Consider the following 23,774-nt stretch of genomic DNA (forward strand, 5'->3'; position numbering starts at 1 on the left):
CACCTTAATATATATACACCAGTGCACATCTCTACTGACTCCATAAAACAAAAAATGGAGAAATGCAATGAAATAATGTACGTTGTTTTTTTAATAATTTAAATTCAAATAAATCTCCCGATATCATTCAGCGCCTGCCACTGAATTTGAGTTGAATTATAGCAACGATGTCCGTTGTTTAACGGAGTTAATCAAAATGGCTTCTGAAATAACTTATTTATTGTTTAGTAGCGAAAAAATGTTAATAGTGTTAGTCTTTATTATTTGGGAAATTTATTATAAATATAAAAAGCTATGACTGAACCAAGTGCTTAGACACTTAAATTCTAGAGTGCTCTACTAGCCCCAATCTGGACATACGGACTTGAACAAAATCCGTACTGCAAAGCGATCCAATCTCAACGAAAATCCTACGTACAATCCTTAACGCTCCTTTCTACTTAAGCAATCACACCATCCGCACTGACTTAAAAATCCCATTTGTCCTTGACCTAGCCAAATCCCTTTTGTCCTTGACCTAGCCAAATTCCGTTACACCAAATTTCATTCGAAACTTTCCCAACACTTCAACACGCTCATAAACAATCTATCCCAAACTACTCTTCCCTCAAATCCTCGCCGAAGACTGAAGTGTCGATGGCCTTACGCTCACCTTATCGCATGATAAAAAAAAAGGGCATCCTTCGAATTCACTTCTACGGCCGACTCATGATGGTTACCGTTGGATGGCCCTCATTCAAATCTTTCAAGCCATTTTTATCTATGTATTTAATCCGATTTACTTGTTGCCAATAGGCAGTTGTAAATTAAATAGAGTTAAAAAAAAAAAAAAAATTCTAGAGTTAGAGGCGACTAAGTTCTCATATTAAACATTAAATAAAAACCAAGGCCTAGACCAGGAATGCATCTTAGCGTTGCGGCCCTAAAGATTGTAGCATATAATGAAGCCTTCAAACTTTTCGCTCCGTTCGATTCTTCCTTCCGTTCATAGCCAAAATCCGTCTCTTAAAAGTACTAAAAAAAAAGAAATGGCTAAATGTATATTACTTGACAGAATATATTAGAAATACTAAACTTAAATTGTGTAATATACATTTATTAATATAAATAAATAAGCGGCTATTGAATTAAAAGATGTCATATTATTCGCGTAAATATTATGTTCAAGTTAGTATTTAATAATGTGTATACAAATACATAATAAATTAATGGCGGTTGTGCGTGTTGCCCAAGTTATACGCTGATGTATCACCATCTCTTGGAAAGCGGGATTAAAATCAACAACTTCTTTTATATCATCTTACAGAAAAGTCTTTTTATAAGACAAATTGAGTCATTATTTATCTTGTGGTTGTGAGAGAATATACAGTTGGCTTTGGTAAAAATTATCAACATTTATAGTTCCTACCGTTTTTAGGGATTTATTGCAGCAGTTATGTGGCTTGCATTCATAAACAGGTGGTTAGTTTTTTTGTATAAGAATTTAAATATGTTGGGTGTTGAGTGTTTATTGAATAAAAAAAAAGGCATGCTTTTGTGGCAGAGTGAACTGCATGTTACATTGAATGACTTGCATGCTGCACGCTAACAAAGTGACAAAATGACTTTTATCATGTCCTCATGAAATCACTAAACTTCATGTCCATTATTTTATTGTAATACAATATATTTTATGGAAAATATCGCTCAGATGTTCTGATTTTTTAATTTTTAGAGGATTTAAGTTTTAAGCAAAAAAAATGGCTTATGTTTGCTGTACTTTTTAGTGGAGTTTCAGGATTGGTAGACAGATCGCTGATTTAAGAAGTTTAGGTACAGCAGTGACGTCCTTAAACTTTCTGAATACCTTACAGAGCTCATTCGATGATAGTGACTTGCTATTGAAACCAAATTAATAATTTAGAAGCAAAATTATTTTCTGTAATCACTCAATTTAGAAAATTGGACACAATGGCAATACTCACTCATCGCTTGGTGTGATGAATAAGTGCCAGAGTAAGATCTTCTTGGTCTGGATGAAGTAAGCTTCTGGCCGACCCTTTGTAAAATGTAAGTCAAATTTCAGTGCCCATGGCAGTTAACCAGGGAGTTTTTGGTATTTTACTTGAAGCATACTTTGATAATTAAATTAAAAGAAAGTGAAAAGGAAATTTATCTAATCAGAATCAGACAAAAAAATTTTATAAGCTACAATACAATACGAAACTCTGCTGGCAAGCAAGCAAGGACCACACGAACATTAACTAAGGATTTCACCTTTTGTTTAAGGTGTACAGTGTCTAGACTTAAATAGATACCTCTTTGTTCTAATTTTTATATGTATATACAGAGCCTAATCATCTATTGTTGTGCTTGTGTAAATAAATAATTATCACGATGAAATAAAGTCAATGTACGTATAGTGTACAACGTATCCTGTTTTATTATTATTATTTTCTAGTTAATATTATAAGAGAATCTAGAGCAAATCAATGTATATATCTTTTGTCTGGTTTAAACCAAACCATCTCAGCTGGAACAAAAAAAAACGATGCAGTGCATGTAAGTTGGGACCAGTTTTAGGAGAAAGTAGTTGTCACGTATAATTTATCCTTAATACAGAATTAGAATAACTAATTAAAATTGTGTTTACATTTTATAGAACAAGAGTAGAACCGAGTAACATTATATACACAGATTTTTTCCTCTCTAGCTAACCTGTTCAATACGTTCATTAAATTAAAATAATTTGATATTAAAACAAATTTATTATTATAGAAGTTACATTACAAATAATAAGTACGGCAAGTGATAAATAATTCTTCCACACATTCCATAATAATGAATATTTATAAACTGGGAATAAATCGATGTAGAGAATCGAAACGAGTGATTCTTGTTTGTTTATGTAGTAGTGCAAATTTTTGCCGGTTGTACGGATTATAAAATCTATGCGCTATTTCAATGGGAAGACAGAGTTAAACAACTATGGTGGACATGAATTAGTTTTGAATTGATTAGCCAAGCAAGTTGAATAAATACATATTATTAAATTTATGCATTACTAATAAACCGAGAGACAAATCACCAATTAATGTTGACGAGCTTTTCTACTTGTTTTTTTTATTACTCGAAAGAGTTATTACCACAAACAGTGTACAGGTTCGATTATAAGTTTTTACTGAAAATGCACAATTCAATGACCCCCGTTTTTTATTTATTTTGGAACTACACACTAAATGCAACAAATAAACTTATATATACATTAATATACAATGAACGAAGGCGCCGTGGTAGCTGAGCGGTCAGAGGCGAGGCCGCAAAGTTAATATGTTTTGTGGTACTGGGTTCGATTCCCGGTCTTAGGCCTTAGATTTTTTTTAATGGTTAATAAAAGAAATTTACAGTAAAGTAGTAAAAAAGTAAAATAATAGCCTATTTTTTCAGGCGGGGCTTAACGTCCAACTACCAATTAGGTGTCGTGGACGGAGGCGACTAGCAAACATACTTAACTGTAAATTTCTTTTATTAACCATTAAATAAAATGCAAGGCCTAAGACCGGGAATCGAACCCAATACCACAATACATATTAGCTTTGCAGGTCTCGCCTCTAACTGCTCGGCTTTAACTTTGCGCAGTGGCAATATCGGAACCAATGAAGGTCTCTGAGGTGCGATTATTGCTAGTTGAAACTTTTACAGTAAAGTATGTTTGCTGGTCGCCTCCGTCCACGACACTTAATTTGGTAGTTGGGCGTAAATTAAAAGGAAGTACTAAAAAAAATAATACAACGAACGAATATACATATTTACGTACACTTTCTTCAGCGTAAAAGGCTTTCCAACCAGTTGGTAGTCCTTAGCCATCAGAGTTACCTGACTCCCAATCAAAAGGATTAATGTTAGGCTCTAAAAAACCTTCAGGAGAGTTGGTTGGCTCAGGAAGGAAGTTTGGAATACTGGATTTTTTTTTTTTTTTTTTTTTTAAATACGAACGGAAATACGAAATCGGTAAGAATTGTCCTATTCCCCAAGAACACCAGAGAGGGTTATGAACCCTCCATGGTAGTCTAGTAGGTAAACCCTCTTTACAATTTGCAAGATCTGTTCATTATTGTGAAATTATCTTTGGCCACACAGAGCCAAATAGCTCAGTACACAAACTCGTGATAACAACGCCGATCAAACAGGATATGAGAAGCCGATTCCTTTCCAGCAGAAAAATGTTCCACAGAGGTTCCGGTTTAAATAAGCCCATCCTGTAGAGATTTCTGAACCTGCCGTGCCATTCCGATTTCTAATTTTGAACAGAATTTTGATACTAGAAACAACCTGTTAGTATTTTTCGTTTTTTTTTTCTTCAAAGTTATTGCTTAAAGGCTGTTCGCACGGTGCATTTGATAATACCAAAGGCTAGTACTTATTTAATGAAAGGAGTAATTTTTGGATTGTATCAAGGGATTAAAAAGAAAATAAGACATACGAGAAAGGATGGAAACGTAAGAGCTATGAGGAAATGGCTTGTGGAAGTGAAGAAGGACTAAGAAATTTTGGAGAAAGTCTCTGAAGAAGGTAGGCCTCGAGTCTATGGAGGCCAACTCCCTTCAGAGGCTGTAGAGTCAAAGAGAGGATAAATCTATCATAAATGAACCAAAGATCCCAGTGAAGTTGGGAATATTAATAACGATGTTGTCTGAAGGACTGGACAATCAGTGGAGAGATCATGTAAACTAATTCAACAACAAACTAAATAAATTACCTGAGATTACCTTGGCCCATACTCTTTATTAATATCATACATGATGGCCGTTGTCATGGTACTCACAACTAACAGTTATCTCTTAATAATTTGTCCTGTAGCGCCCTACCTGGTAAACTACTGACGGTGAAAGGAACTAATAAACTACAATCTGTTATTCTAATATGATAAATATTTCTTTCATTTTGTTATTTTATTTGCTTTTTTTAACTAGAAAAAGAATGTGGTTTCATGATTTGGATTTTTAAGTAATAGATCTCGGTTTATTCTGTAGGATAGCTTGGATATTTTGTCTGGTAGAATGGATGCGGTAAAGGCTGTATCGTTAGGTTGGACCACCGTATTCGATACCGTAATTCCAGATCGCTTTGATTGGTGAAGTATAAAGTACACGTTTGTTTTGTTATAACAGTTAAGATATGTTTTTCTAGGATTCGTTGCCATTTTCTGAAGCTTATTCTTCATTTCCAGTATTCTAAATCAGGGATTTCAAGTCCCTCGACGCTCGAAGGTGTATATCCCAAGGTATATGTACTGTATCAGTGGCAGGAAGAGGTATTTTGTTGTAATAAAGAGAAAGGAAAGCAATTCTTCTATGAATAGAAGTAACTTCCTGATATTTACTTTCGTTCAGCTGAATTCTTTGCTTAAACCAGAGGTCGGCAACGCGGCGCCCGCGGGCGCCACTGCGCCCTTCAATAAATTTTAGTGCGCCCTTAAACTATTGTTAATTTAGACAAGAAATTCAAAACGTAAATTTTAAAATTTCTTGAATCTACTGTACGTCAACGGTGACGCGCTTACGCGTTGAACTGAAATGAACTGAGCAATCATGTCAGTAGTAGTCAGTACACAAGAGAGCATAGATCAAGAGAGTTTGTCACAGGTTTATGCCATCCCTATTATGGACTCATCGAAAAGAAAACGTACTTATTATTTCAATGCCGAGTGAAAAAAAGAGTTCCCATATTGCTGATACGATTAGCGCAGTTAATTCTTTCAAATGTAAGTTGGAATTGTTAAAAGCGCATTTGTTGAAAAATTCCTTGTCTCACTTTCAAAATATCAAACGAATAATTGAAAATTAATTTAAATTTGAGTGTTGATGAATTTGACACTACATCGTACATAAAAACCATTGATACATTAATAATCGAATTTTCCTCGAGATTTCAAGATTTTCTACCGTTAGAATCAGTAATTCCATTTTTCGTCAATCCATTTCCAAAATTTCAAATTATTTCGATGTTACTAACATGCAGGACTTAGAAATGGAAATAATTAATTTGCAAAATGATATTGTTTTAAAATCACATTATGTTGATAAATCAATTTGGAAATTAGTTACTGAGGAAAGTTTTCCTATTTTGAGAAAATGCGCTCTAAAAATATTTTCATACTGTGGAACTAACTATAATTGTGAAGCCCTTTTTTCAAATATGACATATTTAAAATCTAAATATCGATCACAGCTTACGGATGCACATTTAGATAACTGTTTAAGAGCGGGTAATTCGTTGTATATGATCGATTATGAAAAAATTGCAGATGATATGGCAACCCAAATATCCCATTAAAATAATTTTATATAAAAAATATGTCATTGCTCTTGCCACCATCTTTAATATACTTACAAACACTCTTCTTTTTTATTTAAGATTAATAATAACCTTGTTCTGTAATTAAATTTATAAATTATAAAATAAATAAATGAACATGTTTTATAAATATGAATATTATTTTTATATATTTGTTAGGTCAAAAAATAGTTGGCGCCCGCCATGAATTTTTAATTTAGAATTTCACTCTTTACATTAAAAACGTTGCCGACCTCTGGCTTAAACCATTTCTTAAGAGCAAGACGTTTCTGAATAAATAGCGCAATAACCTTATCAAAAATTAAAACGCACAATAACATATTTCATTAATCTAATTGAGAATATTTAGAGCAATATTTTTAAGTAATAATCCTAAAAACGAGATCAATCTTTGTAAAAAAAAGACACCTCTAAAATTATTTTTGCTCTAATTGACATAAGCCTTGTTTGTTGAGTTGTCAAATTTTAAGGAGAGAATTTCAAATAACTTTTTTTTATATTTTTTGTTTATTTTTCTAGTTTTATTTTTATAACTGCAGATAAAAAATCTGTCCATTTAAATTAAGTAAACTAATTTATGTTCTTAAAAAGTATAATTCATTTATAACATTGATTTGTGTTTTATTTTTTTTATTTATAACCAACATTGTAGTTATATCTAAGTTACAATAGTCATACATCTTTGGGCTAATCTGGTCCACTGAAGGCTAGGCGGAGGGGGTCAGTACAATAAAGTTGGGAAACAGTTAAAAGGTTCCCCTATACCTCTCACCATTCCATTTTTATACAGCTATCTTAATTTCTCAAAGTCGAAATAAAGTAAAGGATTGTATCTAAATTTATGTGACACATACTGAACGTGGAGAATATAACAGAGATCTGTTTGGCTAGTTAAGTGGCTAACAAATTCAACCTGTGGATAATAATGTTAACGGTTATTTCATTTATGTATATTATTATTTATTATGATAAATTTAATTATTATTTAACTCATTATTTTATGCACGCCATCCGACTTTCTACTTGTAGATTTCCTAATTTAAATTTTCACATCCTAAATCTGCTACTATTAACAACAAAGTTACAGTTAATCAAATTAAAATTGTTCTTTGAGGTTATCTGAATCTGTAATAATTTTTTTGCAATTAATTTTCTAAATTATAAGATTCAAATGGAAATTTTAGAAGTTTTCAAGTCTTGGAAAAAAACTGCACTTGGCCGAAAAAGTTACTGATTATTTTGTAAATCGTAAATATTAGTTGTTACAAACACCATAAAGTTCTGCATTTATAGACTCATTGGGGGTGCTCAGGATTTGTTCAAGATTTGTTGGAGTCTTCATTTAACAAATTGTCCCCCGCATTACTTGAATTACTAAAATTCCATGTACAACTAATTATTTACAGCAGAGCAAAAGTTTAATTTGCCCACGAGTCGTGAAGAATCGGACTATTTTAATAAGTGGAGCAATCTACGGCCTCTGATGAAGATTGATTTCCATTTTTCCGACTTAGACCTATTTAATAGTAATTTAGGGGAATACTTAACTATATTATTAAATATTTAAATGATACATTATTATTATTATTTTTACAAGGTTTGAAATTACAGAAATTGTGAAGATTTTCTGTTTTGAGTTTCCACCCTCTAGAGTTCGAAATAAAAATAGTTTAAAAAAAATTTCCTCTGTTTTTGTGTGGATTTGTCTATCAGTCTGTCTGAATCCAGCGTTACTTTTAAAGGGGAAAATTGCAGGAAGAAAAAAATTGATACTTTGCTTAAGGAGACCCCATTATTAGGTTTTACCTTAATCAATTAATTGGAAGTGATACTTCACTGAAATAATTGAAAGAAAGAAAATCCTGGGACTATTGTCCCTTTAGAATAAAAACATGTACAATTGGAGTCCCTATTGGTTTGGCCTATATTTCAGATATTTGTATACAAAAAAATATGCAAGTATTTACAGAAATAAGAATTTTAATTAAAGGAAATAAATGCATTCAATTATTATTGAGGAAGCTGGGTAGAACAGAAGGAATTTAAAGCTGGAAAGGGTAGGAGCATGGCGACCAGATGATGGTAAGGAGTTCCAGAGAGTGGTAGCGCGTATTAGGAAGAATTTGTCAAAGGATGAAGTACGGTGTGAGGGAATAAAAAGATCCTAATTGTATAGTATCTTAATATTATCTCGAAAACGGTTTTTACGATTTCATTTTCAGCTGCTTATTTTTTATTTCAACTTATATTTTAAAGATTTTTCCAGTAAATTCGTTTAATGTTCTTCAGGGAGAAAGGGTGTGAGAGAGGTTGACGTTTAAGTGCCATCTAAATAGGAAACTATCTTTTATTTATTGAATCGATTGCTATAATCGATTTGGCAAAACAATTCATTATCCGGAGGTATGTATTTATTTAATATATTATTCACTTTCTCGAAAATGGACCTCAGCCTTTTCTATAAACTCCATATTGGTTTAGGTGGCCTTTTCTGTAATGTTACATTTCAGGGTAATGTACGGTTTTTACTAACTACAATTTTGGTGAGAATTAATATGGGTCTAATACTCCGAGTTCGAGGAACATTAATGAGTTCGAACCTTGAGTATAGTAGCAAGAAAAGACTTGAGAGGATTCCTACCAAATTTATTTTTAATATGTGAATCTAAAATGTATTTTAGGACTGTAATTGCGATCTGGCTGAAAATAAATAAATCTATAACTTATTTAATTTAACATTGAATCTTTTTTGGATATTTTTACTTGTATGTAATTAAGTATGTAAGAAGAACAGGAGAACAGATTGTGGCGTTTCTTTAGTAGCATTTTTATTTAGCTGTCCTCTATAGCTTCAGTTTGACAACAGCAGTTTGTAAGAAAGCCACATTATTCTATACAATAACAAAAGACAAATGTGGTTTTAGCACAGTTTTGTAAATTTAGATCAACAAAATAAATAGCAATGTATATATGGGTATATATAGGTTTTGTCTGTGAGCGTTATGTGTCATGTTCCGGGTGGTTTTAAGTGTGTGTGTGTGTGTGTGTGTGTGTAATGAAGTTTAGGGAGGTCCTTTTTCTCTCTCTGGTTTGAACGTAAGTAACGATAACGGACCAGGTCAGAGTAACAGGGGGCAGAGGCCACTAGGTCACCAGACGTCCGCCGAGTCCAGCAATATTTTCTCCTCCTTCAACGCCATCTTTTTATCCACAATTTTGGTTCAAGGGGAGAAAAAAGGAAGAAGAAATAATATAAATATAAAATACTCTCTTAAGGTAGCGCTTAGTTCAAAATATGTAACCTCACCATTACCATTCAGACTATAAAAATGTATCTTACTTCTCTAGATTTATTCTTTCTGGCTTGCTACGTAAATATATAGGTATTATTTAATGTAAATAATGTCCAAAGAATCTTGCCACACACCATAAATATAAACAAGATTCTGAGTGGTTAGATCCGCAGTGCTGGGACAATGCCTTTTGATTCTTTCCGCCGTAGCACGAATGTTTATTGTATCCCTCACAGGTTTCGGACTTATCCCCATCATCAGAGGTAGAGAAATCAATTCGGTGTAGAGATTTCGACTTCAAATTCCAATTAAGGACCCGGCAACTCCTAGTTTCCTCTCTCATTGCGCCCATTTCGACTATGGTTGCTTAGTGTATCGCGCGGTCTTTCTAGTGAAGCTAAGCTCAAGCGCCTCATTAACTGCTTCATAAGATTTATTTTCAGCATTCCCAGAGACTCCTTGCATTTCGCACTACTACGAAGATTTGAAGTGGCTTTTCTGCCGCCAGGATTTTTTGACTTCATTCCTTTACCAAATTATCCAATCTCAAAAGGCCATCTTATATTTTCCGAACTCTTCAAGTTCAAATCTTCGATCCATTCTCGCAATACTAGATCTCGTTCCTCCGATCTCTACATTCCTTCACACCGTGCTTCATCCTTCGACAAATCCTTTCTAATACGCGCTACCTCTTTCTGGAACTCCTTACCTTCATCTGTCCGCCATGCTCCTACCATTTCCATCTATAAATCCCTTGTGTTCAATTATCTCTTTGCTAACCAGCTTTCTCCGAAATTATAATTGTATTCTTTTATTTCATTAATTTTTATTTTTATTTTTGTAAATACTTATTTTTATTTATAAATACTGGCCAAACTAATAGGGCCTCCAACTGCATTTGTATTCTTGACACTTATTCTTAGGGGACAATAGTTCCAGAATAATAATTTTATTTTCTACTTCCACTTCACTTACATTATCGTCTAACACTAAACTTGTTGATTACATTTGCTACATATGTAGGAAACCAAGTACCAAGTTTTAAACCACTTTAAAACTGCAAAAGTAGTGCGTTACGGTAATGTAAGTGAAGTCGAAATGTCTACGCTAAATCGTACTCTGATGTTGGTTAAAAGTCAGAAACCTTCCAGGATGCTAAGAAGAATAAAATAAAGAATATGCAGGACTTAAATGTTCTTCTTATGCAAGCGTTTCACTATCTTCAGGAAGTCTTCATTCAATAGTGCTTACCTCTAAATGGAGCAGTCAGAATACAGGCACATTTTTGAGTTCGTGGTATACAAAAATAGTTTTTATTACAAGCAAGTATAAAATAAAATAAGAACCTTTTTATAACAAAAATAGAGAAAATTGTTTTAGGCAAAATAAATATCTATTAAACAGGAAACGATGTACTAAAATATCAATACTGTTGAATGTCCGGTAATGCGATGGTTTAAGAGGATATTCTAGCAGGGGATGTTATGGTATGTGATTCTAACAGGTGTCAGCTGGTTGGAACCATCTGGGCAAGATCATTTAGTCAAATTGTTAGTGATGGTAGCTCACGTGCCGCTTACGAAATTCATGAATATTCAAGTAAAAGATTAGCCAAGCGTAACTGTAGCATATGATGTTAATAACGTTAAGGGTAGCGTAAATGGCAGTTGAATAATATTATTAAGAGGATCGCTGATGGTGGTTGGTTAGGGGTCAAGCAGGCAATTTGATCTTTATGGCGATGTTTATTGAATAATATTATTATTATTTACTACAGTCTGGTAATGCTTTGGAATTAGGTAAGCAATGCTTAATGGGTATATTAATCTCTCATACTAGTCACCAGGATAGCCGAGCGGTTAGAGGCTAGCCCCGCAAAACTAAGTTGTACAGACTAGTCCTCAGGTTATGACGGTCTCGAGTTACGTTTTGTGGTTACGACTCCCATTTACAGTATAATACTGTACAGTATGTACTATGAAAAGCCCCGCGAACTACTGTACGTGATTTGGTGTGCAGCGGCTCGGGACCAAGGAAGACGGCATCACCAGCATCCCAGTACGCCATTAATATCGTTGTCACGATCACTTTTTTGCCCTTCATTATGGCTCCCAAACGTAAGGCAGACTCTTCTGATGGCAGTGCATTGAAGAAAAGGAAGGCCATCACCATGGAAGTGAAATTAGATATCGTAAAGTACACTACTGTTTTTTATTACTGTTTCATTTCATTATTAAACGTACTGTACAGTATTTTATATGTGTTTTTTGATAATTATGTAGGGTACTGTGTTAGGATAGGCTAAGTGCTTAAAGTACTGTACTGTTATTATGGTAATACAGTACTGTACTGTATATGGTACAGTTTACGTATGTTCCGACTTACGACGAAAAAACGTTTACGACGTAGCGTAGGAACGGATCAACGTCGTAAGTCGAGGACTACCTGTATTGTAGTAATACTATAAGTTCGATACTCCGTTCTAGGACTTAGTTTTTTATTTAATGATTAATATAAGAAATTGTTAATTGAGTATGTTGGCTAGCCGCTTCCGTCCAGGTTAACTAGGACGTTAAATTCCACTTTAAAAAAAATAAGCTTTACTAAATTTACTTATTACTTTAATCTCTCTTACTAAGTAAGGAAAGTAATGCGATAATGCTAAATTTTTGTAATCACGTTTTTTACCGAAAATAATGTATTTGTTTTTATATTCCCTGAATTGGGAAAAAAGTTGGTTTTTAGAGCTCGGTATGTGTGTTTGTATTTACTAAATTTCTAAGATTAGAAAAGTAGCCCAAAGTTAAAACTTCATACCCAGATTTGGGTCTACCCAGAAACTTGACCATTACTTAGCCATCGAAAGTCCTCAAACAGATTCTAAATTCACTATTTTGTTTGGGGATTTCTCAAAAATGTCTCCAATGATTGACTCTTACCATCGTTTTCACCATTACATTACAAGCAAATCTATAATTTTTATTCCAAGAAACTTTTTAGCCAAAATTCATATACAAAATGTGGTTAGTTCCACAGTGATGAATAATATCTTCGATTTTTATCAGTCTTGGTCCATCCACCATCAGAGGGGTAATTAATCAGTTTTGATGAAGAGATTTCGACTTCACTTACGTTTCAGTCTCGCACAGCTGGAGGAAAGTTACAAGGTGAGCAAGTTGGTTATTTAAAGCGTAATTTGTCCAAAAACATTTTGTACAAAATATGAAATAAAAATCGATGAAACCCGTAATGGTTCCGTACATTTAAGTTTACAAAATAAAAATTTCTTGTTAGTCATTTTGAGAATGGAGGTAATGGGCATTTCATGATCTAGATAATGTTTGCGTATGTTGGAAAATATGTCTTAGAACCTTGAGGAATGGTAATAATGGAGGGTCCAATCGGTTTCTTTTCGCGACAGATTTGTTTTTTCTTTTTAATAATTTTTTCTCTTAAAAATAGTGAAGTAATGCCTATTTTTTCATTAGATATTTTCGTCTAACTAATAAATTAGGAGACATCGCAATACTTTCCTTGTTTGTAGTTAATAAAACTTAATTTGAAATTTGGAAAGTAGTTACAGTTAACAAATTGGTGGCCAGCTAACATATGGTCACTTTACATTAAAATTTACTGGGAATTGAAAGTAGAACTACCCTCGACAACGTTGTATGCTTATAAATTGCTTAAAATATGTATAATATATATTCTTAAAGCCGATAATAGAATAAATATAATGAATAATTTTTAAATAAATACTATTCTTTAATTAAAGAATTTGAATTACAACGTTAACACACCTTTTCTTTCGTGTTAAAATGGGTGTTTAAAATTATGGTGATGTTAATGGACAAATTAGTTACCAAACAGACCTGTTAACAACCTGCTAATTTAAAAAAAAAAAAATGAAATAATTTTGCAATCTTTTAATTTGAAAACACTCAAAACTGAAATGTTTAATAGATTTTGAAATAAATATAAAACAGAACATAATTTTAAAAATTGAAATTTGCGAACATTAAGAATTTTATTGTCATGAACAATTACCATTACTTAGTATAGCTCAGCTCTAATAGCAAAATAAAATATTTTTTTTTAATCTATTCTACCTTTAGGAATTTTGCCACGCTCATTTCCTATGCATAGGCTGTCCAACCGATTTAACTTGTGAAAAATAAGAGTTAATAAACGATGTAATTAAGACTGGGTCAATAGTTTAAACCTTGTGGAATACCGTTACTGTTATTAAGTATTGTGCGCTCATTTTAGATTTCATTGCTAATGTCTGAAATAATTGTCTTTTGGTATGACAAGTTTAGAATTAGCCTATTCCAGGTGTCATCGATTCGATTATAAAGATATCAGGAGATAGTTGTTTAGTGTTTTAAATTTTAAAGAAAGAAGTGCTAATTTTAAGATAATTAATATATCGGACTAAAAAGTGTGCTACAGAAACACAAGACAAATGGTTGTAAATTTTTAATGAAAGCTCTGCCACAAAGAGTTATTAAAAGTATAAATTAAGGGGTCATTAAAAGAGCTGGTGTTTTTTCAGAAATGTCTCCGAAAATGTTTTACTCAAAAAAAAAAAAGAAAAAAAGATTTTTAGAACATTATTTCAGTCTGCTCATCCAGGGTATAGAACCATCTTTTTTATTGGTTTCAAGTTGAATGAAAAGAACCATTTAAAATCAGCATAAGAAGTTATTTGTCTAAAAAATCGAAAGACGAATTAATTCCGCATTCTTTTGAGTACAGTCGAACGTTTGGAAAATGAGCTGTAAGAAGCTCCTAGGAAGAGAAAAATCTAAGTGCCAGCAGCTGGACGGGTGTTCAAGACAAAACGGAACAAGACGAAGTGGTCTTGTCTGCTAAAATCTTTAATTCTTTGGATACAGCCAAGTTCTTGTAAGAACCCTAGCTGATGAAACTACACGAAATTGTACACAAATGGGAATAAGGATAACCTATGAGCGCTAAACATTGATACTATTCAAAAATAGATTATCTCATTTTGTTGTATTTATCCCACAGAGGACACCTGACTAAATATAATACTCCATTTTATTTTTTTTCTGTAAACAGTACTAGTGGTTTAAAGTACAATCTAACTTCTGTCTGAATGGTGTTTACATTTAAAGAAATGCCTTATAGCTGAACTGATAAGTGATTTAACTAGTTGATACACTTTTTTTTTATTCAATGATATGTTAGTGTGTGAGTGAACATAAAAAGGTTATTTTGTGATCACGTTAAGTTGTGCACGCAAGTCGATGTGATGAATGCGTCACCCTTTCTACCCACCTCTGGACATGCAGGGGCCCTGCATGTTTACTCACACCTATTATAACCACATGCACACCCTTCAAATAAAGACCTATCTTTGTACTTTATATCATCGATATTCACAAATAATTTGTATTCATTCATATTCCAGTTCCCACAACCTTGTGGCTTCCCACATGTTAAAAGGAACAAATATCGCTTTAAAAGATTTAAAACGCTAGTGAGAGAAAAATGCTGATGTTTAAAGAAAGAGAAAATAAACAAAATGAGCTGTACTGTCTGAAGGTGTCGCCAGGTAGAATGCTTTTTAAATTTAAATATTTCAACAGATACTTTAAGAAAAGTTAGACACAGTAACTATAGGAGTTATATTTTTACACATTTAAATCAATATATTAACAGTATGAAATAATAACTGCCAGCTTCAGTCATGATAAACTTTATTATGCCGATCTTTCAACCTAGGGACTAGGTCATCTTCAGGGCTGTGGAACATATTTACAGTGTGTTAACAATAATGATATTGAAATTAATAAGTATAATGTAACGTAATTTACAAAGTTATTTACCTAATTTACCTAGGTCCCTAGGTCGAAAGCTCGGCATAATAAAAATATATAATGACTGAAACTGGAAGTTATTTTTTCATCCAATTGAAACTATGAATCAGTCACCAAAAATAATGAACAGTAATCAAAATATTAACAATACCATTATACCATTCTAAAATTAACTTTAAATTGGTTGGTGTGTTTACTCAATATGAATAACTACAGATATCCAAAATTATGTTTTACCAAATTACGCAATATCTCTGATTCTAACACTAAATATAATTGGGTCTCACAACTAAAAGCCATTTTAGACAGAATAGGTCAATCAGAAATTGTATATGAGAATGATGGTTACAGCCTAAAAAAGAAAATTCCTAAAATTCTACAGACTTCCGGTGATTATCTTCAGGCCTTGGACTGTGAACGCTTATTTAACTCTAACTTCAATAGCCACTCTTACAAAATCCTCAATTCTTCTGTTACTGTACCGTTCTATTTATCATGCGACATACCTTTTCATTTCACCAGATTGTTTGCTCAAGTCAGGACTTCCGGTAAATACGCCATAAAAATTTCCTCCAGATCCATGACACACAAAATTAATCCTCAGTTGAATTGCAAACTCTGTCCGTTAAAAGTATTAGAAAACATCGACCACATTCTAGTGGAATGTCCCTTCTATCAGTCAGTCAGACAACATTTTAAAGTTCATGATATGGGAGAGAAGTGGCCGAACACAATATTAGACCCCAAATCAAAACAAGTCATATTATATTACAATTACATCTCATCAGTACTATTTTTAAGAAATTTCATTCTGACTTGACAATCTCGTTTTAAATGCAGGTGTTTACGTATATAAATAAATTTAAATTTCAATAATAGAATTCAAAATTTTGTCAACTACAACATTCTAATTAATAAATCAGTATAATAGTTAACATAAACCTAAGTTATAGCTCCTATTATTATTTCCATTACATTAAAGTGTATTTTCAGTTTTCAGTTTTTTGTTATTATTTCTTCATTATTTTTTAAGAGCCAAGAGCAATTTTATTTTGTGTAAATCGATTTGTTAACCAGATGATAATTTTTCTTTTTTTGTATAATTATTTCTTGTGTATTGAAATGTCTAACCAAACCCTTGCTATAGGACATTGTCCTTTATAAGCAATAAATAAAATAAATAAAATAAATAAATAAATAAATAAATAAATAAATATTAACAATAAAAAATTGAACAAATATAATTGGGTCTCACAACTAAAAGCCATTTTAGACAGAATAGGTCAATCAGAAATTGTATATGAGAATGATGGTTACAGCCTAAAAAAGAAAATTCCTAAAATTCTACAGACTTCCGGTGATTATCTTCAGGCCTTGGACTGTGAACGCTTATTTAACTCTAACTTCAATAGCCACTCTTACAAAATCCTCAATTCTTCTGTTACTGTACCGTTCTATTTATCATGCGACATACCTTTTCATTTCACCAGATTGTTTGCTCAAGTCAGGACTTCCGGTAAATACGCCATAAAAATTTCCTCCAGATCCATGACACACAAAATTAATCCTCAGTTGAATTGCAAACTCTGTCCGTTAAAAGTATTAGAAAACATCGACCACATTCTAGTGGAATGTCCCTTCTATCAGTCAGTCAGACAACATTTTAAAGTTCATGATATGGGAGAGAAGTGGCCGAACACAATATTAGACCCCAAATCAAAACAAGTCATATTATATTACAATTACATCTCATCAGTACTATTTTTAAGAAATTTCATTCTGACTTGACAATCTCGTTTTAAATGCAGGTGTTTACGTATATAAATAAATTTAAATTTCAATAATAGAATTCAAAATTTTGTCAACTACAACATTCTAATTAATAAATCAGTATAATAGTTAACATAAACCTAAGTTATAGCTCCTATTATTATTTCCATTACATTAAAGTGTATTTTCAGTTTTCAGTTTTTTGTTATTATTTCTTCATTATTTTTTAAGAGCCAAGAGCAATTTTATTTTGTGTAAATCGATTTGTTAACCAGATGATAATTTTTCTTTTTTTGTATAATTATTTCTTGTGTATTGAAATGTCTAACCAAACCCTTGCTATAGGACATTGTCCTTTATAAGCAATAAATAAAATAAATAAAATAAATAAATAAATAAATAAATAAATAAATATTAACAATAAAAAATTGAACAAATATAATTGCAAGCGATTACAGAGACGATATTTACGAAAAAAGAGCAGTAAGTGTAGATAAAAAAGAAGTGTCTTTAGACGATTGCTGAGTCTGAAGTATTCAAGGAAAAAATTAGTCCAAATTAGAAATGACCAGAAGAAAATAAATCAACATATTTTTACGTAACAATATGGAGGTAATAAGCATGATTAAAAAAAAAATTGAATTTCGTTCGTTAAAGGAAATTGGAGAAACCACTTAGAATCAATTTCCAACTAAATAGTTAATTATTAAAAATAGTTATTTATTTAACAAGTGTGGAAAGTAGTAGTTTTCCTCACGCGAGGCAGGGTTTGCACGCACGAGCGAGCGAAGCGAGGCGAGTGCAAGTGCAAATTGCCGAGTGTGAGGAAAATACTTGACATTCGAGTTAAATATTATATTTTTTCTGCAACCATTAGATTTATTAACTAAAAAAATTAAAAATTTCATTTTTACAGTCTACAAAAAGTAATTTATTTATTATAAACATTTATTGTTACATTACAATTATTTACATTACTTACGTATTTACATTACTTATTACATTTTCTGCTGTTTCTTTTATTGATGGAGGAGTGTTTTCTAAACAGGAATCACTAGAATCCATTTTAAATTTCTATAAGGTAACACTATAACCTTTTTAACTGTTATAATTAAAAATATCTAATTATTTATTAAAGTATTATTTTTATTTCTATATTCCTTTCAATTTTTATTTTATTTTTTAATATTCGTTTTTTAATTATTTAGTTACGTTAAATAAGCTTATTAAAGTTTTACAGAAAATATTTATGTTAATAACAAAACTTCATATATCAAGGAAGCACAATAAAGTTTTTCCACTCACTAGTGAGGAAAGTGACACTAATGGGAATTTTTCCCCACTAGTGTGGGAAGTTGGGCATGACACAGCTGATTTTAATTGAGTAATGAGAACTTCCCTACATGGTTGCAGAAAAATATCTTTTAAACAAATCTGATGGTATGAAAAATTATAATTTTTCTGCAACCATGTAGGAATGTTCTCATTACTCAATTAAAATCAGCTGTGTAATGCCCAACTTTACCTCACTAGTGGGGAAAAATTTTATTGTGCTTCCTTGAAATAAGAAGTTTTGTTACTAAATATTTTCTGTAAAACTTTAATAAGCTTATTTAACGTAACTAAATAATTAAAAAACGAATATTAAAAAGTAAAATAAAAATTGAAAGGAATATAGAAATAAAAATAATACTTTAATAAATAATTAGATATTTTTAATTATAACAGTTAAAAAGGTTATAGTGTTACCTTATAGAAATTTAAAATGGATTCTAGTGATTCCAGTTAAGTTTTTTTTTTTAGTTAATAACCCTAATGGTTGCAGTAAAAATATAAAATTTAACACGAGTGTAAAGTATTTTCCTCACACTCGGCAATTTGCACTTGCACTAGACTCGCTTCGCTCGCTCGTGCGTGCAAATCCTGCCTCGTGTGAGGAAAAGTACTACTTTCCACACTTGTTAAATAAATAACTATTGTTGCTTCCAGATGGGCGAGGTTATGATAAAAAAAAAAAATAATCAGTTAAATCTTGACGAATCAGGAAATCAGTATGTGATTACAGAGATCAATCAATTAAGCAGAATCTTGTAAAGATGATCTATCTAACAGATTTAATAATTTAGCACAATCTACATTAGAGATAATAACCAAGCAATCTTAATAAAGATGTCAAGAAAGATTTTCGATATTCTGTAGCGAGGTGTAGTTCAGCGAAGCGGCTAAATTTCCAAGTTATATTTTTAGTTAGTTTTCTAAGTTCAGTGAATTATACTGCACTGAATTGTATTTAACAGGCATAATATTTTTTTGTAGATCAGAAAGTTGTAACTATTATCATATCAGATGGAGTGGAATACTTGAGCTAGACCAGGTCACCAGCTCCTTGTCGGCGAATATATAAAAATCCTTTTTTGAAATTTATAATACATTTATATATATCATTGGTCGAGATGCCAACTGTTAAACCTAAATTTTAAACCCTTTTCTCCGGACTCGAGCGGACTTTGTACCATGTGCAATCGATCTGAAAAAGAAGACTGTTTTCACTTTTTAGCGGTATGTCCTGTGCTGAATGAGTACCGTAGCAGGTGGTTGAGGAAAGCCCAGTTGTCAAGGGAGGAAGTGATTCAATATTTAAATGGTAAAAACTGGAACCATCTATACCAGTACGTGACCAGGGCATCCACATATAGAAAATTTTTAATAGACCACTATAATGAATGAATAAAGAATTCTTCATTATTCATTCACGTAAAGACCTATAAGAAGGTCGTAAGGAAGGTAAAAAGACCTGAAAATTTTAAGGTTCAAATGTACATTTTATTTTTAATTCAAACTAATTAGTTTATTTTATTTTGTAATAATTAAAAATCATTTTATTTTCAATTAGAAGGTAACTTGGCAGACGGACAAATTGTCCATTGTCTTAAGTGTTTTTTGTTTATAAAAAGTGTAAGTTTTCCTTTTATTTTTTTAAATAAAACACTATCTATCTATCTATCTATCTATCTATCTCATTCATAAATATACACATAAAGTACCACCATAAAGAGGCAAACTTCAAACAATAGTAAGTCGAATGTTATCCATTTGTTGGTATTGTTTTATCTGTTAGGTTCTAAACAATTGTATAGCTTAACATTTCCTTTTTACTGTCAAGGTTTCATAAAATGAATAATTAATTAGTTGCATTCAAATACTTCTATTTTGATGTATTTTTATGATACATTAGTAGTATTTGTATTGAAACTTAGTTAAACTTTTTACAATAGTATTGAAAGAATACCAAATAATTGAAGAGTGATTTTGGAAAAGTAGTGACGGGACATTACGACTTGGCACACCTTCACCTACGATTTCGTAGAATATTCTAAAGTTACTGATTTTTTCATTTCAAACTAGAGGCTGCCATAATGTCTTAAGATTTTGATAAAACCATAAAACAACATTATCTTCATCATAAAAAACCATAAAAATCTTATGAAATCTTTTAAAATGTATAAAATTACCGGTTTAGAATTGCAGCACATAAAATTCACGCATTCATAAATAAATAAATTAATTAACATTCTCTCCAAAAAGTTGTAAAATATTTGATAAAAATTTAAGGTGATTGGGGACACATGGAATGGACAGATGTAGAGTTTTTTGTGAGGTCGCCTCCTTATTGTGCCAAAAAAAATAATTGTGATATTGCGTAAGATTGTTGATTGTAGGTATAGGCTAAAAGATTGAAATTCTTTGGATATTTTATCCATCAGAATTGATTGAATTAAAGATTTTCACAATTTAAGATTTTTTTAAAAAAAAAATTTTGCAAGTACTCAAAAACACCACTATTAACTGGCAAGACTCCTTGAAAGACTATCAAAATTGACGGTAATCAAAGAATTTATGTAATATGAGCTTTACTGAAACAGATTTCGCTTTACGGACGAGAACTGTGCATTTCATACACACATTCAAAAACCTAACGGCTACAAGCGCCTCAGTCAAAAATCCGAATTCCAATTTCTCCATACTATATCTTTAAAATACCCATTCTCTCCGATCTAACCTTTTGTAAAAGTCTCAATTTTGGCACGATTCCATTCTCGCTTTTCCCCCAAATCCCAACTCTTTCATTCGTCAGCTTTAATTTTCGTCTCTTCCTGACCATCCCAACTGTGGACTGAGACGACGTTGGCCTTAGAGTTACTCGGCGTAGGAGGTCAATATTTGACACGTAGAGAAGCCACCAATACTTCATAACTTTTCTTACATCATCAGATTTACTTGTTATCACAGAGGACTATCGCACCAGCGGTTGCAAATTTTAATGCAATAATTTAAAAAAAAAAAAAAAAATCGTAAAGCAATTTTATGTCGTTTGCCAGACAACAGCCGAAATATTGGTATCTATACATCATAGGTGGAACTATGTATGTTCCCTATGCAACAACCAAGCTAAAGTGGATGTCTTTAATTTCTTGTTTAAGTGCTCTAATCAGAAATTCGTATCATATTTTGGCCGCGCGAAGTTCTCACGGAGGAACACGATGATCTGCTGAAAGATTGAATCCCGAATTGTAGTTGTAATTGTGCATATCAATTCGTGGCCTCTACCGTACATAATACAGAATTACATTACTATTTTCTACAATTTGAAAATTTTAACCGTATAGTTATTTTCATGTTGATTAAAATTAAAAATACTATTATTTTTTTGAAAACTACGAGATCAACATATCAAGTATCTCACTCAGTATAATATGCCGCATGCATTTTCTAGTCAACCATATATTTCTTTTGAATTTTTCTTTTTTATCTCAGAAAAATTAGACCCCATATTTACTTAAGGCCAATTGTTTTTTATTTAATACCAACTTCTGGCAGACAATTTCCCATGCCGTAGTTTACTTATAATGCACTCTTAGTAATGTAGATTTTAAAGTGATTAAAAGTTATACTATTAATTATTATTATTGGTTTCGATTTTTTTATTTTTTTTTATTTTTTTATTTTTTGGCATTGGCTTCGTAGCGAAATGGTGCATCTAAATACCTGTATATATCGTCAAACATGCGTTTCCTTTCTACCACATAACGTGGACATATCATTATTACATGTTTGAAATCCTCCTCCTCATTGCAATCTACGCAAAGAGGAGAGGACCTTTTGTTGATCCTGTGTAGATACGATCCGCACACCGCGTGGTTCGCTCTCAGCCTGCTTATTGTCGTAACAACCCATTTATTAGTGACAGTTCCCTTAAACCATGGTTGTCTAGGTAACTGATCTGCCATAGTTTTATAGAATCTACCTTTATCACCATTATTGTAATCTGTCTGCCATTTTTGTAGTGCTGCTTTTGCAATTATACCCTTGATATCAGTGTGTGGTAATTTATAATTAACCATTTCCCCACTATTGGTGGCTTCCTTTGCAAGTGTATCAACAATTTCATTCTCTTTTATACCACAATGACCCCTTACCCACAAAAAATTAATGCAGACTCCCTTCTCTTTAAAAATGGCAATAGTTTCTACAATCTCTGCGATAATGTGATTCATTCCTGCAGACTGGTTGTGTATATGTGATAATTTACACAACGCACTCTGGCTGTCACTAATAATGGTATATTTTTTCTCCGACAACGAATAAATATATTTTAAAGCCGTTAAAATAGCAATTAGCTCCGCTGTATAGATGGACGCCTCATCTTCTAATTTAATTATCGTAAAATAGTTCCGAACCGGATCATACACAGCACTTCCGACTTTATTATTGATTTTGGACCCATCTGTAAATAAACGATATGAGCCCGGATAATGGGAAGAAATGTAATCTTCGAAGGCCGCGGTTCTCATCTTTTCCGGTACCTTTATCAAGTCGAAGGAAGTGTTAACACTTAATTCGCTCAATAAATGTTCGTATTTTAAGTTGTACACATCTAACTTATTATTAGAATATACCTTATCTCTAAAGGTAGAGATTCTAATAAAACTTTCTGTGTAAATGGGGCCTTTCTTTTTTGTCCAATATTTGTGAGTGAGGTTTCGATTTCTTTGATACGAAATGTAAATTGGTAGATTGTCTCAAAATAGCTCAATACAAAGCAAGTCAAGCCAGGTACTCATTTATGACCTTAAAAGTGATGGATTAAGTGTTCAAATTCAAATTTAAAAATTTTGCTTGAAGAGTTGCGAAAGAAAAAAGCTCATTTTACAATTTTAATGAAATATAAGGATTTCTTAAATAGTAAATTAAGCATAATCATAAATAAAAAAAAAGTTATTTACTAGACCAGATGAAGATTATAAAGTTTATTTGTTGCAAAAAAAAAATAAAAGAATGACGCGATGTTCCCCAGTGAATTATTTAGAGGTGAAATGAAGTAACTGTGTGTATAAATATTTCTCCAGCTTGTATATACTTTGAAAACTAGGTGAACTCCGGCCAGTGTGGTCCAAACATTATGCAAAGCTGAACATCACGACAAAAACAGCTAAGTGTTACACTCTTAAATAGCTCACAGATGAGCTCT

The 23,774-nt window shown here is 32.0% G+C and overlaps 1 long non-coding RNA gene and 1 other non-coding gene across 2 annotated transcripts in view; one reads left to right on the top strand and one right to left on the bottom strand.

Annotated features, from left to right (window-relative positions):
* Positions 1-23,774, bottom strand: part of LOC141455376 (uncharacterized) — a 70,313-nt gene that overhangs the window by 37,541 nt on the left and 8,998 nt on the right. The window lies entirely within an intron of this gene.
* On the top strand, positions 3,607-3,740 carry LOC141456601 (U4 spliceosomal RNA). Its single transcript, XR_012459887.1, has one exon. It is a non-coding gene; the product is annotated as a U4 spliceosomal RNA (small nuclear RNA).

This window comes from Rhodnius prolixus, unplaced genomic scaffold (assembly GCF_049639745.1).
Source record: "Rhodnius prolixus isolate KJV_2025 unplaced genomic scaffold, Rpr scaffold_4, whole genome shotgun sequence".
Classification (NCBI taxonomy): Eukaryota; Metazoa; Arthropoda; class Insecta; order Hemiptera; family Reduviidae; genus Rhodnius; species Rhodnius prolixus.